The sequence below is a fragment of the Parambassis ranga genome, chromosome 5, assembly GCF_900634625.1.
Source record: "Parambassis ranga chromosome 5, fParRan2.1, whole genome shotgun sequence".
NCBI lineage: Eukaryota > Metazoa > Chordata > Actinopteri > Ambassidae > Parambassis > Parambassis ranga.
The window spans coordinates 2,213,787-2,231,441 of record NC_041026.1 but is presented as its reverse complement, the minus strand read 5'-3'; positions in this window follow the sequence as shown (position 1 = coordinate 2,231,441).

Here is a 17,655-nt window from a genome sequence, read left to right as displayed (position 1 = left end):
CCTCACATTCTTCTTCCATTTCCACTTGTCCTGAAACTTCGGCCTTCGCTGTCAACCTTCCTTTTCTTACTCACACTTGCAATTTTAGAAATGGGCAATAAAAAAACACAGATCACTGGCAAAACTGGGTGGTGAGAGTTTGACCATGTTTGCTGCCATCTTGTGGTGAAATGTTAAATATATATAAATAATAATAATTTTTAAATGCGTGATTTCATCCTGTGGACAACAGTACTGGTGGCATATTATGACATTATTGATTTTATGACAGAGGCTTCGGCCCAGTGAACATATGAACTGGACTTTTGGTCTGTTCTACAGGAAAAACCCTCAATGATAATGCACCAACAATCCCAACCAAAGAAAGGAACATAAGGACAGAAGAACCAAACAGGAAAGAAAATAGAAATAACTATTGTATATATAACCTCGAAAATTTCACAAGAAATTTTGAGTGGGCCAATGCGCGCTCGCCCACACTCTGCTGCCGGTCCGCCCCATTATATACCACCAAACCTCATTCCTGATCACCGGCATATGTGAAAGCTTAAGTGGCTTGCCTGTCAAAACAAAAAGTGGCACAGACATGGGGACTCAATATGTCAGAGGTCTAATGTTTATCTACATTTTACATTTTAAATGAAGGTTCTGTGTGAAAGCATGCCCAAACGCCATGGCTTCAAACTTTTGACAGTGATTTGATGCCTGTGGGGAGGGTTGATCGCAGTTTTTCTGGATTTTTTCAAACACCATTTATCCGATCGCTACCAAACCTCAGAGGGTAGTAGTCCTGACGGAGCCGGTCGATTTGATGTATAATTTGTGGGGGTGGCTAGCGCTAGTTAGCTGTGTAATGAATTAGAGGCTTTTATTTTGAAAATCATTGTGTGTCTGTGTAAGTGTGTGTGTGTGGGGGGGGGGGGGGGGGGTTGGGGGCATGTTAAAACATGTTTAAGTGTTTTATTTTGAAAATCTACACGTCAGTGTTAGGTTCAAACCCCAAACATTTGTATTACACAACCTGTACAAAAGAGACACAGAGAGTTAGATATCTTTTTACTTGCAAGGAGAGTGACCAGAGACTGCTCAGTTACAATCTCCCACGCCACTCTGAAGCAGCTCTGGGTTCTCCAAGCCTTTTATTAGTTGGGAACGCCCTAATACATAGTTTACTAAGGAACAAAGGGTTCATGCATCACAAATCTTAGTTTCGTTTTACGATGTCCTTGAACATCTTCAACAAGCTCTGTGTGAAAGTGTGTGTGTGTCATCTTCAGCCCCTGTTCTTTCTCCAGTCTTGACCTGTTGTAAAGTGGTTAAGCTGCACATACCATGCTGTATAGACATGTCAAAGTTCAACTAGAGTAAGCATACCTTCAAACATAAACACTTATGTGATTTAGGTTAACTCAAATATAAAACACTCATGTGATTTAGGTTAACTCAAATAGAAGCATAAATCAACAGGTTAAATGATACTACACACAGCAAGATACTTAAATCATTAGGCACACATAAAGAGTAAGATGTAACTCATATAACGACGTAAGATGTAACTCATATAATAAAGTAAAAGTAGGATAACTTATGTACATTGATTCCAACATTTCCCTCCTGTTTATTCACTTTTACTGCTTTATGTTACATCCTTCAATGACCACTTCTGGTTAAGATTTTCGGTCACAAATTCATACATGCAGTATAAAATGGTACACTCAGAGGGATGGATCATCTCAGTCAGGTAGGAAGACAGCCATGTCTTCGTCATCGTCATCGTTATCGTCATCGTCATCCTCATCCTCCGGTGGATTTTCTACAACAAAAGGTAACAGAGCATACACTTCCCGCATCTCTGCTCTAACGGGTGCTATAGCGGTGGTTATCATTCTAGTGCACAATGCTCTAATGCAGGGAATGCAACAACATCCACATAAGGTGAGAATAGCGGCAAATACAGCGATAGACATGATGATGGACATCACCAATTGTTTATACTTGCCAAACATGTCTCCAAAACCGTTCCACAGCGATGTGTCCACTCCAGAATGGTCTTTCATCTTGCTGTTAAGGGATTTTAAGCCTTCCAGAGCCCTGGTAAGGCTGCCATCAGCTGCTGTGTTATTCGGAATGAACGTGCAGCACTGGTCCCCAAAGATGGAACAGACTCCACCTTTCTCTGCCAACAACATATCAACAGCAATACGATTTTGGAAAGCCATTAACCCTCATGCGTTGTTCGGGACATTTTTGTCCTCTGAGAGAAATTTTTCTGTTTATTTTGGCCATAACTTTGTCAATATGTGGACAAATTGAATCATTTTTCCTCAATAAGCTTAATTTTACATAAATTTTGTTAATATGATTTTAAATTTTTCATAGGTCAACGGTACACTGTGGGCAAATTTTACCCCCTAATGTGTTGTTCGGGGACAAAAACGTCCCCTAACTTTAACGGTTTTAAAAATATATTAGATAAATATTTTTTTGAAATTTTTTTTGCATAGACCTTTTAATTAACTTCAGTTCTAATCAACAGTAGTGAAAAAATCATTTTCCCCCAGGATTTTAACCCTTTAATCACCAATTTTATAAGGGGTGGTGCTGAAGATTGAAAAAAAACACACAAAATGGCTCATTTTTAATAGAAAGGTGAATGTGGACTGGATTCTTTTGAACCTTTATTACAGTCTTGGTCATGTCAAACATCAGTAAAAAAATTGACTTGATTGCATTATTAGTTTTTGCACAGCACTGGATTTTCTTTTTTTCTCCCTAATGTGTTGTTCGGGGACAAAAACGTCCCCTAACTTTAACGGTTTTAAAAATATATTAGATAAATATATTTTTGAATTTTGTTTGCATAGACCTTTTCATTAACTTCAGTTCTAATCAACAGTAGTGAAAAAATCATTTTCCCCCAGGATTTTAACCCTTTAATCACCAATTTTATAAGGGGTGGTGCTGAAGATTGAAAAAAAAAACACACAAAATGGCTCATTTTTAATAGAAAAGGTGAATGTGGACTGGATTCTTTTGAACCTTTATTACAGTCTTGGTCATGTCAAACATCAGTAAAAAAATTGACTTTATTGCATTATTAGTTTTTGCACAGCACTGGATTTTCTTTTTTTCTCCCATTTTGTCCCATAGACTTACATTATAAACACACTTTTTTTGACTGCACAGCCATGGCACTACATAATCATGCATTCTTGATTGTTGGTGGTTTACCCTGTTGGTAGGAGGTAAAATTTGTGATTTTTACAGTTAACAACTTAATTACCATATTAACCCTTTACCTGCAGGCCTGTGCTCATGTACTGTAGTTTCTGGCTTGTATATGGAGTTATAGGGAGTATTTTAGCACATAATTGTGTGTCTACACACTGTGTGTGTATGTTAGAGAGGAAGAGAGCCATTTGCACACTGTCAGGGAAGGAAAGTCAGGAAAATAAAGTTACTAAGTAAGTGAAGTGTACCTAATTCAGACGTACAACGGCGATGCATAAGCATGTAAAATGAAAACATCCAGGAGTTCTGGCGTCTGAAGTTGTGGATGGGTAAAATAGCTGTTTTTTTTTTTTTTTTTAGCTTTCGGAAAACACGTCCTCCAGTAGAGTGACTTTACTTTTAGGTTAGTGTCTCAGTTGAGATCACTGAATTAGTCTAAGTGAGGTCTAAGTGCCCCTTTTCCATGGTGTGTTGCGCTCCACACGACCATACGTACATGTGCATGTTACTAAATAGACACCATAGATAGATAACTTGATAACATAATAAATAATCATTGACTAACCAAATCTAATCTACAGTTTAGTCCCCTACTAAAATTAGTATTAAAAGTAGTTTAGTAAAGTAAAGTAAAGTAAATTTGTTGCAGCCCTAAAAGTAAGTGCCGGGCCCTTTGATGCTGAGAGGTTCAGACTAAACAAAACAAAAACACTAGTGGACTTGCATGCATCCTCCTGGTCATTTAATGGTGACAAGAGCAGCAAGCAGCATGAAGAGAGGATTCACCTGTGCATGAGTGAAGGATTCACTTGTGAACGAATGAAGGATTCGCTTGTGAACAAGTGACGGATCTACTTGTGCAGCCTTCACAGCTTCACAGCCTGGCCCTTCATAGAGCCAGGCTGCACAATCATTTCCAGAGATTGTGCACAAGTGAATCCTCTCTTCATGTTGCTTTCTGCTCTTCTCACCATCAAATGACCACAAGGTCACATGTAAGACCACTTGCCTTTTTGTTTTGTTTAGTCTGCACTTGTAGACATCAAAGGGCCACACGTGCATAGCAACACTTTCTTTGTTTTTGTTTACTATGAAGACTCTGTGGTTGTGTGTACTCACAGACAACAAGATCAGTGTGCAAATGGCTCTCTTCCTCTCTAACATACACACACAGTGTGTAGACACACAATTATGTGCTAAAATACTCCCTATAACTCCATATACTTAAGCCAGAAACTACAGTACATGAGCACAGGCCTGCAGGTAAAGGGTTAATATGGTAATTAAGTTGTTAACTGTAAAAATCACAAATGTTACCTCCTACCAACAGGGTAAACCACCAACAATCAAGAATGCATGATTATGTAGTGCCATGGCTGTGCAGTCAAAAAAAGTGTGTTTATAATGTAAGTCTATGGGACAAAATGGGAGAAAAAAAGAAAATCCAGTGCTGTGCAAAAACTAATAATGCAATAAAGTCAATTTTTTTACTGATGTTTGACATGACCAAGACTGTAATAAAGGTTCAAAAGAATCCAGTCCACATTCACCTTTTCTATTAAAAATGAGCCATTTTGTGTGTTTTTTTTTCAATCTTCAGCACCACCCCTTATAAAATTGGTGATTAAAGGGTTAAAATCCTGGGGGAAAATGATTTTTTCACTACTGTTGATTAGAACTGAAGTTAATGAAAAGGTCTATGCAAAAAAAATTCAAAAATATATTTATCTAATATATTTTTAAAACCGTTAAAGTTAGGGGACGTTTTTGTCCCCGAACAACACATTAGGGAGAAAAAAGAAAATCCAGTGCTGTGCAAAAACTAATAATGCAATCAAGTCAATTTTTTTACTGATGTTTGACATGACCAAGACTGTAATAAAGGTTCAAAAGAATCCAGTCCACATTCACCTTTTCTATTAAAAATGAGCCATTTTGTGTGTTTTTTTTTCAATTTTCAGCACCACCCCTCATAAAATTGGTGATTAAAGGGTTAAAATCCTGGGGGAAAATGATTTTTTCACTACTGTTGATTAGAACTGAAGTTAATTAAAAGGTCTATGCAAAAAAATTTCAAAAAAATATTTATCTAATATATTTTTAAAACCGTTAAAGTTAGGGGACGTTTTTGTCCCCGAACAACACATTAGGGTAGTGTTTGCGAACAATGCATGAGGGTTAAAGAGGTAGCGGAAAGCTGCTCGTGAATAGCGGAGAAACCTTCTTCAGTTTTGTTTCCTAATTTCTGCACATTAAAGTGGATGTAGTTGATTCGGTCTACATTTTTGTTAATAGTGCACCACCAACATAAAACAGATTCAAAACCTGCAGAAACTTGGTTTACCAGTTTATACTCATCTGGGACGCCCCTGGGTACTCCGATGCTGTCTATGTATGTCGGAAATAGTCTTTTGGCTGTGAACGATGAACTGCAGTCTGAAAGGCGGAGCTAGGAATAACAATGGTCTGGCTCACAGTTACAGAGTTGTAACACAAAACTACTTCTGGGTTGAAGTCAGGTTACTGATATTTTTCTGAGCATGGGTGTACAGGAACAAAGTCGATTGCTCTCTTTTCCTTAGCTGATAGTGTCTCATATCTTTCCCATAACAAGATTATAGTTATAGCAACGAGTCCGATTACTCCTGCTACGGCTACCATCCTTTTATGTGCTGGGGTCAACACCATTTTTCAACATTCCTAAGACTCCTCCTAAATCACCTGCCCAGAGTGGTGGACAATCTTCACCGGGTTTGAGACGACAGCAACCTATGGTTACGGCCCCCTTTGTAGTCGGCCTTTGCTCTGGAGGTGCCTGTTTTGAGAAGTCACTAATCTACACCAAATACCACAGCACTAACCCTACAATACAGAGGATGATAGCAACTGCCTGCGCTATAATCACAAAAGTTATTTTACTCATGTTTAATTATTTTCTTACAATGAGACAAATGAACCCAAGTACTCCTTTCTGCAACCTTCACTGCTGTGCCAGTTGTTAAAAGTACCTGATACGGGCCTTCCCACTTAGGTGAATGCCAATGTTTCTTCTTTATACTTTTTATCAGGACCCAGTCTCCTGGCTCTACTAGCTGGTCATCCCGTGGGAACACGGAGGATGTATCATCGTTATCGGTCTGATTAAACACCTGTTTCCGTTGCTCCAGCATTTTTCTCATGTAGTCAGCTAAAGTACTTTCATCATCAGTTTCCCACACATTTTGAAAGAAAGGCAATCTGTAAGGTCTGCCAAACAGAATTTCATAAGGTGTTAGTCCATTTGTACTTGTAATGTTTATGTACAACTTTACTAAATCTAAGCATTTAGTCCATGGTCTGTTTGTCTCTTCCATACATTTCTTAAGTCTATTTTTTATTGTTCCATTCATTCTCTCTACCAACCCTGCGCTCTGTGGATGATAAGCACAATGGTGTTTTAGATCTATACAAAACATTTTGCCTATGTTAGAGATTAGTTGATTTACAAAATGAGAACCATTATCACTGTAGATTTTTTCTGGAATCCCATAGCGAGGAATAATGTCTTTACACAAAGCTTTCGCTACCGTTAGTGCGTCTGGGTTTTTGGTAGGAAATAGTTCAATCCATTTTGAAAAAGAATCAATTATGACTAAACAGTATTTTTTACCTTCACTTTTGTTTAGTTCTATGAAATCCATGTGTATGTGCTGGAACGGATAATTAGGTTTTGGAAACTGTCCTCTTCTTGGTCTCAAATTGCCTTGAGCATTATGTTTTGCACATATCAAACATGCTCTGCAAAAATTTTTTGAATAGGAATTGAATCCATATGTTGTGTACTTTCTGGCTACCAAGCTCAACATCCCCCCTGTGGAGACATGTGTTTGCCCATGGCTCCATATAGCGGCCCATTTATATAGATTTTTTGGTAGGATTGGTTTATTTTCTGGTCATGTGTATATTCCCTCTTTTAGTTGTGCCCCCTTTCGTTTCCACTGTTCCAGCTCTTGGTTGGGTGATTGTTGTTGCATGTCACGTAGTATGTCATGGTTTAAGTTAGTGTCTGACATACTGAAAACATGGATTTCACCCTGCGCGGCTTGTTTTGCTGTTTTGTCTGCAAATGCATTTCCTCTAGAAACAGGGTCAGTCCCGTTTGTGTGTGCTGCACATTTGCATATGGCTAATTGTTTCGGCAAATTTATAGCCTGTAGCAGTTCTGAAAGAAGTTTTGCATGCGTTACTGGTTTTCCCGTAGATGTTATCATGCCTCTATTTTTCCAATGTTGCGCAAATGTATGAGTTGTTGCATATGCGTATTGGCTGTCAGTGTAAATTGTTGCTATTTTGTCTTTCATTAATTTACAAGCTTCAGTGAGAGCTACTAATTCTGCTGCTTGTGCAGAAAAATGTTGAGGGAGTGCCTCTGCTCTCAAAACCTTATCTTGTGTTACGACAGCATAGCCTGTCTTTGTTTTTCCTTTATCATCCTTTTTAGAAGAACCGTCAACAAACAGTGTGTGTCCCTGCTGTAAAGGAATATCCTTTAAGTCTGCTCTGCTCTTAGCTGTCTGCTCTGATAGAGATTCACAGTCATGAGGCTCCCCCTCCCCTTCCGTGGGCACGAGTGTAGCCGGGTTAAGCACTGTGCACCGTTCTATTTTTAGATGTGGTTGTGAGAGTAAAATGGACATGCAGGATAAATGTCTGGCCGGGGAGAGAAAAGTCATTTTGGTTTGCAATAATAAGGCAGACACAGCATGAGGGACTTTTAAAAGTAACGGATGAAAAAGTACAATGTCTGCACTTGAAATTACAGCTAATGACGCAGCGATCACGGCTCTCACGCAATGAGGCAATGCACATGCTACAGCATCCAACTTTGTCGAGTAGTAGGCAATTGGCCTGAGTTTATTTCCATGCATTTGTGTCAAAACTGAGGTCATGAAATATCCTTTACAATCTACCATTTGCACAAACTCCTTTTGGTAGTCTGGTAAGGCCAATGTGCAGCTGCTTACCATGGCCTGTTTTAAATTGCACAGAGCATTTTCAGCTTCAATTGTCCACTTAAGGCTGTCAGACATTTTCAATTCTTCCTTATACATCAAAGACTGTAATGGTGCAGTTAATTCTGCGTAATTCGGCACCCAACTTCGGCAATAATTAGTCAAACCTAAAAATGACATCATCTGCTTTTTTGTTAGTGGCTTGGGTGCTTGTAGAATTGCAGCTTTTCTCTCCTCCAGTATTGTTCTCCCCCCTGTACATAACTGGTGTCCTAAATATTTTACTTTTTCCTGACAGAACTGTAGTTTGCTTTTGTTTACTTTATGGCCCTCTTGTGCCAAATGTTTTAACAATGCAATCGTGTCCGTTTTACAGCCTGCCTCTGTTTCTGACGCCACGAGAATGTCATCTACATAAGTAAGCAATTGACTCTTACTTGGAGGTTCAAAAGTGGAAAGACTAGAAGCAATTACTTGTGAATAAATAGTTGGACTTTCACAATAACCTTGAGGCAACCTGGTGTATGTGTATCTTTTTCCTTTGAAAGTAAATGCAAACCAGAATTGGCTATCTTTATGCACTGGTACCGAAAAGAATGCATTGCTTATGTCTATCACAGTAAAATATTTAGCTTTTGGATTCAGTGAATTTAATAGTGTATGTGGGTCTGCTACGCAAGGAGACCTCTGAATTACTGCATTATTCACTGCTATCAAATCCTGAACCATCCTCCACCCTGTAGATGGAGGCGCCTTTTTCACTGGAAAAATAGGCGTGTTCACTGGAGAGTCTGCGCATTCTATCAATACACCTGCTTTCTTTAAATCCTCAATTACCGGTTCTATTCCTTCCATTGCATCAGGCTTTAAAGGATACTGTTTTATTCTAGGACGATGTTCTGTTTTGGGTCTGATTATTACCGGTTGTGCTCGTTTCACTAGTCCTACATCCGTGGGTCCTTGTGACCATAGTTCAGAGGGAACTTGTTTCAATAAATTCTCCTGCTCATCAGTGAAGAAAATGTATCACTTTTCAGTTTCAGCCAAATGTACTCCTGCTTGGACAGTCACAGTCCAGAATAATGCTTTTCTGGTCAGTTCAGTTGAATCACTATACCAGGTGTTTACACCTGTTGCTGTCCAATCACACGCTTTCTCTCCTCTATTCACTAGCTGTCCGAGATCTCTCCATCTAGCATGTGTGTGTTTACATAGAGAGACGTGCATGTGGTTCCAGTGTTGTCTGTACAAGTTTTAACTTGATCTGGTACAGTGACTGCAGCTGCAGCATTTGCTATACCATCAGAATACAAGTATGTCACTGTCACTTTAGCAGGTGTGACTTTATCCAAGCGTTCTTTATACTTAGGATCAACGTGGTCAGTGTACCACATGGTGATATGCAAATCATTTGGTGACATTTGATCCTGAACCTGCCTCACCGCTCCTTTCCCTTCATTCATAAGAGAATCTCCCATAGAAATGGGTTGCCTGTTAGGAACGTCAAGTGTATAGTAGTAATTAGGTTTCCCTGTCCCTTGCACTACATATACTTCATCTGGTTTTTGTCTGATCATTTTTAATCCTTCAGGTGTTGGTACAATGGCTAGGCCTAGAGAAACTAAGGCATCTCTTCCAAGCAAATTTACTGGACATTCTGGCAGCCACAAAACTGATAGCTGACATGATTTTCCTTTCGGGTCTCTAAGCCATATAGGTTCTGTTTCTTGGACCATTTTAATAGCACCTTGTGCTGATCGTACAGTAGAATAATTAGGGCCCAATGAAAGGTGCGGTAGCTTTTCTCTAATTGTGGTCCTGCACGCTCCAGTGTCACAAAGAAATTTAACTGGAGTGCCTTGTACCATTATAGTGATCTCTGGCCTTATTTTCTCCTCAAAAAACAAATCCTCTAGATTTAACACTTCCTCTCCTTCATCAACCTCTCCCTCAGGTTCTCCTTCTAACTGTGTATGTTCTAGTCATGCTGTCCCGTGACTGTGGGGGGAGGGATTGCTTCTGCAATCTCTCGCTATGTGGCCTTCCTTTCCGCAATGACCAGCACGCTCTGGGGTTATCAGTTGAGCGTGATCCAAAACCTCCTCTGCCTCTGGCCCTACCGCGTCCGCGACCTCGACCTCTGGCTTGTAGGTAAAACACAGCTGGCTCTTCTTCTTCCTGATAGAAAATCAACTCCTTTTTTCCTTTTTTGCTGCTAATGACTTTCTCCGCATGCAGGGCATGATTTACATACTCTGTGAGTGTTCCCCCGCTCATGCCTATATAATGACGACTTACCCACCCACTAATCTCTGGTAGTGAGCCTGAGTGTAAAGCGTTTTTTAGCTGTTGTTTATAAGCTCCGTCATCAGCGTCATCCATCACTAGACCACTGTGCGCTCTAAAAATTTTCTCCATCCTTACTCTGTACTCCTCAAACGGCTCCTCTGGCTTTTGTTTACACCTTCCAATTTCAGTGTAATTTGCTCTCCTTCTATATCTGTTTCTGATCCGATCTAAAAGCGGATTCACATTTCCATTTAATTCCCCACTCTCAGGAGGATGAATCTGGTTTTGTGCATCAGTAGGGGAATAATTTCCTTTTACATAAAACCAGTCAGGACCTGTTAAGGTCATCCAAATTTGCTGAACTTCTGCTCCATTTAAATGATATGATTGTCGCAGATTTTCCATTTGTGTGATGCATTCCTCAACATCCTCCTTAGGGTGTGGAATCCCCTCAACTGCTTTTTTAACATCACTTTGAGTCCAAGTTCTGAATACTCTAATCACCTCTCTCTCACCCTCCTGGCCTGCGCGTGGATTAGGTAATTCTATTAGAGGGAAAACATCTGTGTCTTCTCTCTCTTGTGAGAAATCAGGTATTTTTGGTTTCGGAGAAAACATATTTGTATTCCGGTTGTTAAGCCTTTTGACCAGTCTCCTACACTGCCTTTGAACGGGTCAGCATTGTGTGTGGAGTTTCAAATACAGGAGGTGCGTAGCTGGGCTGTGAAATTGCATTTGCAAGAGGTGTGTATTTGGGCGGCCCCCCCTGGTGGCCCCGCTGCTATGTGTGTGTCTGGAGCGGAGACCTCAGCCTGTTGTTGCAACAGCTGTCTAGCCTCTGCATATGGCCCACTAAATTCATCATCCTCCTTCCTGTGAAACATCAATGTCTGTTTCTCTCCTACACTGTCACTGCCTGCTGCCCCTTTTTTCTTTTTCTCATCCCTCTCCCGTCTCGCCTTCTTCTCACCCTCCTCACGCTGTCCTGCTATTTTGATCCAGACCTGCGTGTGTTCATAACCTTCTTTTTTCAATTTATTTTTATCATCTTTACATTTGATCCTAATTTTGAGTTGTAGGTCTTTTACATCAGTAGTTGATAGTTTACCATTAAAACTATACTTTTTTATCCAACGACCTAACGGTTCTATCGCGGCTTCATCTGCCTTTTGAACTATTTTCCAATCTTTACAAGTTAACTCATCAATTAACTTTTGTCGGGTTTTGCTTTGCCCCTTCCCCATTTTGATCTAGATGTTGGATCCAGTGGGTCTTAATACCTGCTGTATTCTAACACTGGATTTCTTTCAACAAGATGGCAATCAACAACCTTTTGTGGTAAAACTCACTTCAACCTTTTCAGGTGGAGTTTTCTTGCCTACATGCATCCACAAAGGCTCACCATTTGAGTCTTGTTGTTTTATATGAAATATAATTACCTAGTGGTAATTATGTTTCCATTCACACATTCACTTTCACACCTTTTTGTTCGAACGTGCACTTCACTTTTTACTTTAATTTTAACACAGTTGCCAAACAGGTTCCGCTGACCTACGTAGAATTTAACTAGTCGTTTTAAACTAGGGGAGTCTACCCTCCTGCGGACTTTTTTACTTGACCTGATAGAGTCTAGAATTGTCAGGGTTTTATTCACTTTTTCAACACACAGAGGATCTCACTATCCTCTTGTCACTTCTTCAACACACAGAGGATCTCACTATCCTCTTGTACTTCTTATCTTTTACTGCGCGCGTCTTTCACACATTCCCCCTTTTTAAGGAAATCTATACTCACACTCGTCTGTGTCTCCTGGACTTTCCGTCAACCATCGGACCCCAGCCCACGAGGGAGGGACCAGTCCCGGAAAGGGTCTCAAGCAGTGGCCACTGTCTTTCTCTGGATCTCACCTCGTCCGCTGGGATCGTCAGGTATCTTGGAATCCGGCTCGAAGGACCAATTAATGTTAGGTTCAAACCCCAAACATTTGTATTACACAACCTGTACAAAAGAGACACAGAGAGTTAGATATCTTTTTACTTGCAAGGAGAGTGACCAGAGGACTGCTCAGTTACAATCTCCCACGCCACTCTGAAGCAGCTCTGGGTTCTCCAAGCCTTTTATTAGTTGGGAACGCCCTAATACATAGTTTACTAAGGAACAAAGGGTTCATGCATCACAAATCTTAGTTTCGTTTTACGATGTCCTTGAACATCTTCAACAAGCTCTGTGTGAAAGTGTGTGTGTGTCATCTTCAGCCCCTGTTCTTTCTCCAGTCTTGACCTGTTGTAAAGTGGTTAAGCTGCACATACCATGCTGTATAGACATGTCAAAGTTCAACTAGAGTAAGCATACCTTCAAACATAAACACTTATGTGATTTAGGTTAACTCAAATATAAAACACTCATGTGATTTAGGTTAACTCAAATAGAAGCATAAATCAACAGGTTAAATGATACTACACACAGCAAGATACTTAAATCATTAGGCACACATAAAGAGTAAGATGTAACTCATATAACGACGTAAGATGTAACTCATATAATAAAGTAAAAGTAGGATAACTTATGTACATTGATTCCAACAGTCAGCCATACCCTGTTATTGTGCAAGGTCTTTTATTTTGAAAATCCATGTTTGTGTGTCTGTGTGTTGGCAGGTGTGTGTAGTGTGTGTCTGCATATTTCTGGGTGGCTTGTATGTAGTTTGCCAGGCCTAGTAAGGTCTGTAATGATGTGGAGGCTTTTTGTGGGACTAGTTCCGCTGAAAATGTGTCCAGAAGAAGGAGAATAATACAGAAGCGGAATAAGTATTTACAATAGTAACAGTGGAACAATATCAGGATAGATCAGGAGGTCTGAGTCTGGTCTTTCAGTCCAGATCCTCCTCCAGACTCTGATGAAGGAGCTTTTGGATGATGCTCTTTATCCAATGATACAGTTGATGCTGCTGTTCTTCTCATGTTCTAAATGTGTCGTCTGTCTTTACTCACATTGCTGCAAATATCCAGTTTGTGTTTGAACACAAAGCTGATAGTTGTGTGTTTGTTCATTCAAACATTAGTGACAAAAGTCTGATGATAAACTTTGTATGAATGAACAACACATCAGTCAGTAAAGACAGAATGAAGCCATCAGATGTGTCAGATGATAAACTGCAGCTGTGTCTTTTTCTCTCCATCAGATTTCTGTCAACTTGAAGTCGACACAAACTCAGTGCACACAAACCTCAAACTGTCTGACAACAACAGGAAGGTGACACGTGTGAGAGAGGAGCAGCCATATCCTGATCATCCAGACAGATTTGACTGGTGTCCTCAGCTGCTGTGTAGAAATGTTCTGACTGGTCGCTGTTACTGGGAGGTCGAGTGGAGGAGTGGTTTATATATCAGTGAGTTACAGAAGAATCAGAAGGAAAGGACACAGTGATGACTGCAGGTTTGGAGCAAACAATCAGTCCTGGAGTCTGATCTACTCTGATCGTGGTTACTATGTCGGTCACAGTAACAGAGGACTCTGTCTCTCTCTCTCTGTCTCTGACAGAGTAGCAGTGTATGTGGACTGTCCTGCTGGCACTCTGTCCTTCTACAGAGTCTCCTCTGACACACTGATCCACCTCCACACCTTCAGCACCACATTCACTCAGCCTCTACATGCTGGGTTCTGGTTGGGTTCTGGTTCCTCAGTGAGTCTGTGCTGTGTGTAGAAGCAGAGTGTGTGGAAGTGACAGCAGCTTCAACTTTGTGCTTTAAATGTTGATGATGTTTCACTTTCATTTGAATCACTGACTGTGATTTCAGGTCAGAACATGTTTTTGTCTTAGAAGCAGTGAAATGAGAATGTGAAGCTGAATTATGATCATGAACTTTGACATGTCCTCACAAATGAAACCCTTACATTAAGAAATGCATGATTCCATGTTGTTATGGCTCTGATATTAAATGTAGTATTATATAGGAGTTAATGGACCTAAGTGGAAAAACACCATTTTAAAACTGCTGCAATACAAACACTAATAACTCCAACTCAATATTTTGGATAAACTTTGACATGACAGATATAAAATAATGCCTGAGCCTCCAAACTTGTAAAATAACTTGTTTTGTGCATTTTAACATTAATATTTGCATCATTGCAATCTAACTGGCATTTAAAGCGTTAAACTCCTCCAATGATGTTTGGTAGTTCTGAGCAGTCCTGAAGCTGTTTCACATATTTATGCAGAAAAATATGGAATCTGTTCAGTTTTTTATAGCAGTTTTTAGAGCGGACATTTTGTCCCTGATGACACAAGGGTAGTAAATGTGTTTCCCAGTGTTCTGGTGCTGGATCAGAAACATTTACATTTGAATTCTAAATTTGTGTTGAAACTGCCCGATTGCCCTTTTTTTCTCAACCTGTGACGTCGGTGGGAACTGCGATCACTCACCTGCTCCTGCCCGGGACGTTAAAAAGAAGCAAAGACACAAAGAAAATATAATACTTATGAGTGAATGACACATCTTTGAAAAAAATACTTATATATTTGAAAAGTAAAAAAACCTGCACTGAGGGGTGAAGTGGACATCAGCTGAAACTGCTTTAGTATTTTTCCCCTTTCTTGTATTTATGATAAAATCAGGAATTTACGGTGACGTATTGACAGGTTTATTTAAGGAGACGTCCTGACGTGCCGGCCGCTGCTCATTTGCATAAAACAGTTGGAGGCAGATATGAAGGATTTTACTGCTGCGTAAATATGGAAACTGGTTTTTGAACGTTGATCCAAAAAGTTCTGATCCCCACAGTGTGTGTGTGTGAACACTGTACACTGAAAACACATCATGTTAATCAAAGGGAAAACAAACACAGATATTAAAAGTGATGAAAGATTCAGATTAAATGATTGATCCCCATAGAGAATATATCTCTAACAGATTCACACACATCACAGTGTAACATGCAGCTTCACACACACTGAAGCTTCATCTCTGTTGTGTCTCTGTGCTTGAAGGAGTCACACAGGACACACTGTGCTGTGTCACTGTGTCCTCATATTGTTCCTCTGTTGTGTTACTGTCGATACCAAACTGCTTACACATGTTAACAAAAGAATAAAAACCAACATGAACTGATGTGTGTGAGACATGAAACACATCTGTCTGTCCAATGGCGCCACCTGCTGACAGAAACCTGTGATCAGCTGCTGTCTGTCTGTCCCCTTGACGTCCCCCAGCAGAGACAGGAGGACAGACAGGACTCAGAGCTGCACAGCAGGAGTCCTTTGATATGATCATCTATGTTTCCTGTAAAGCACAGAGAGGACTCCACCTTAGACTCACAGGAGCAGCAACAGGAGCAGACATTCTTCTTCTGTTACTTACATGTTACTCTGATGGTCCATGTTTGATTTGAACTGAAGAAGACGTCTCAGAAGACGAGACCCTCTGGAACACGTCGTCATGACAACGTCCAAAGTTCAGCTGCAGCTCCCTCATGTGTCACTGTGGACTCTTCTCTGCAACATCTCTCAGAGACAAATTCATATGTTGTAGCACATTAAACCCAGCAGCACTAACAGGACTCCTCTCCAAGAAGGTCAGCCATTGAAGCTTCTTGTACAGAGTCCTACAGTGATCAGACCTGCAGACTCTGCTCGTCCATCTTCATCTTCTAAGCTGTGAGTGGTGTGCAGACCTCCTCTTCCTCCTCTTCCTCCTACAGCAGGTCCAAGTCTGTCCTGAAGGGTCACCAGCTGATTCAGCTTGTCATCACATGGGGAATCCTGCAAACAGTGAAGCAGTGCTGTCAGCTGATCTGTGTTAAAGCTCATATCTGCTACTATGCTGATCACTGTAATCAATAATGATGATGTCACTCTGCAGGTCGCTCTTCCAACATGTGTTTAACCCTTGTTTCACTTCCTGCCTTCTATGTTACTATTTATTAAATGTACATAATGTCAATAATATCTGGTCAATGGTCAATAATGTGCTCTGCTCTGTGTGTACTGATCAATCAATAAACATTCGAGCATGCAGGATGTTTCAGACACTGTGTTTGTAGATGGTGGCTCCTGCCTGTCACACGTCACAACGTGTCACCTCCACATGAACTCAGTGTGTCCATGCTGCTTCAGAGGAACTTCTCTGCACCTTTGTCCACCTACTGTTATGTGTGAGTTCAGGAAGGAAGGACCCAAAGACAGAAATCCAGAACCAAAAGCTGAAGGAACCTGCACGCCGAGCAGCTGACGACACAGACTGACGGAGACAACGGGCAGCATGAGACGGACACATGAGGACAACAAGACACAGGTGGAACACATTAGGGTGGGGAATACAGGAGGAAGTGGAACACACAGGAGAGACGTGACACCTCACATTTTAGGACAAATGATCCAACAGGTCTGAGCATGTATGTGAACAGATTAATGTTTGGATGATCACAGATTAACAATAATCCCTTCATTTCAACAGTCTGTGTGCACCAACATTACAGAGAGTGTGTAAATAATTTAATCAATACAAACTTTATTGATTCTGTTTACAGGTTTCACTAAAAAAATATCAAAGTCCAATAAAACAGTCTGACAGTAGAATAAATCATAAATGATGAGCTTTAAAGTTCTGTTCAGATGGTCTCTTAATAACGACTCTCTGGCGCAAGATCAATAAAGTTATTATAAAAATTATTTGTTTGTGATAAAAAAAGACACAAACAGAGTCGTAACAGATGTGATCACTGTGGGACTATTCTCTGTGATCAATAGTAGTAACAAAAAAATAAATGTGTTATCTTTTTTATTATCTTAACACAACAAACTAAACATAGATAAACAAAAAGTAGAAAGGCTATCAGTACATAATTTTGTCCCGTCCGTCCTGGGTCTGTGGTGGACTGAGAGCTGGACTCAGAGCTGGACTCAGAGCTGGTCTGTCAGTGTGTGTCTGAGCAGCAGCTGCTGTAAAGGACAAAAATGTGAGTTGAGACTTGTTGATGTTTAAATGAATGTAATTAATAATTACAAAACTATTATATTATTAATTATAAAACTAATGTAGTTCTGTAAATTATTATTCAACAGTCATTAAAACAGACTGAAGTGCGCCTCCTAAGGTTAAACAGTAAATACAGTATGAGACTTAAGTAACTCTTAAAGTTCAAT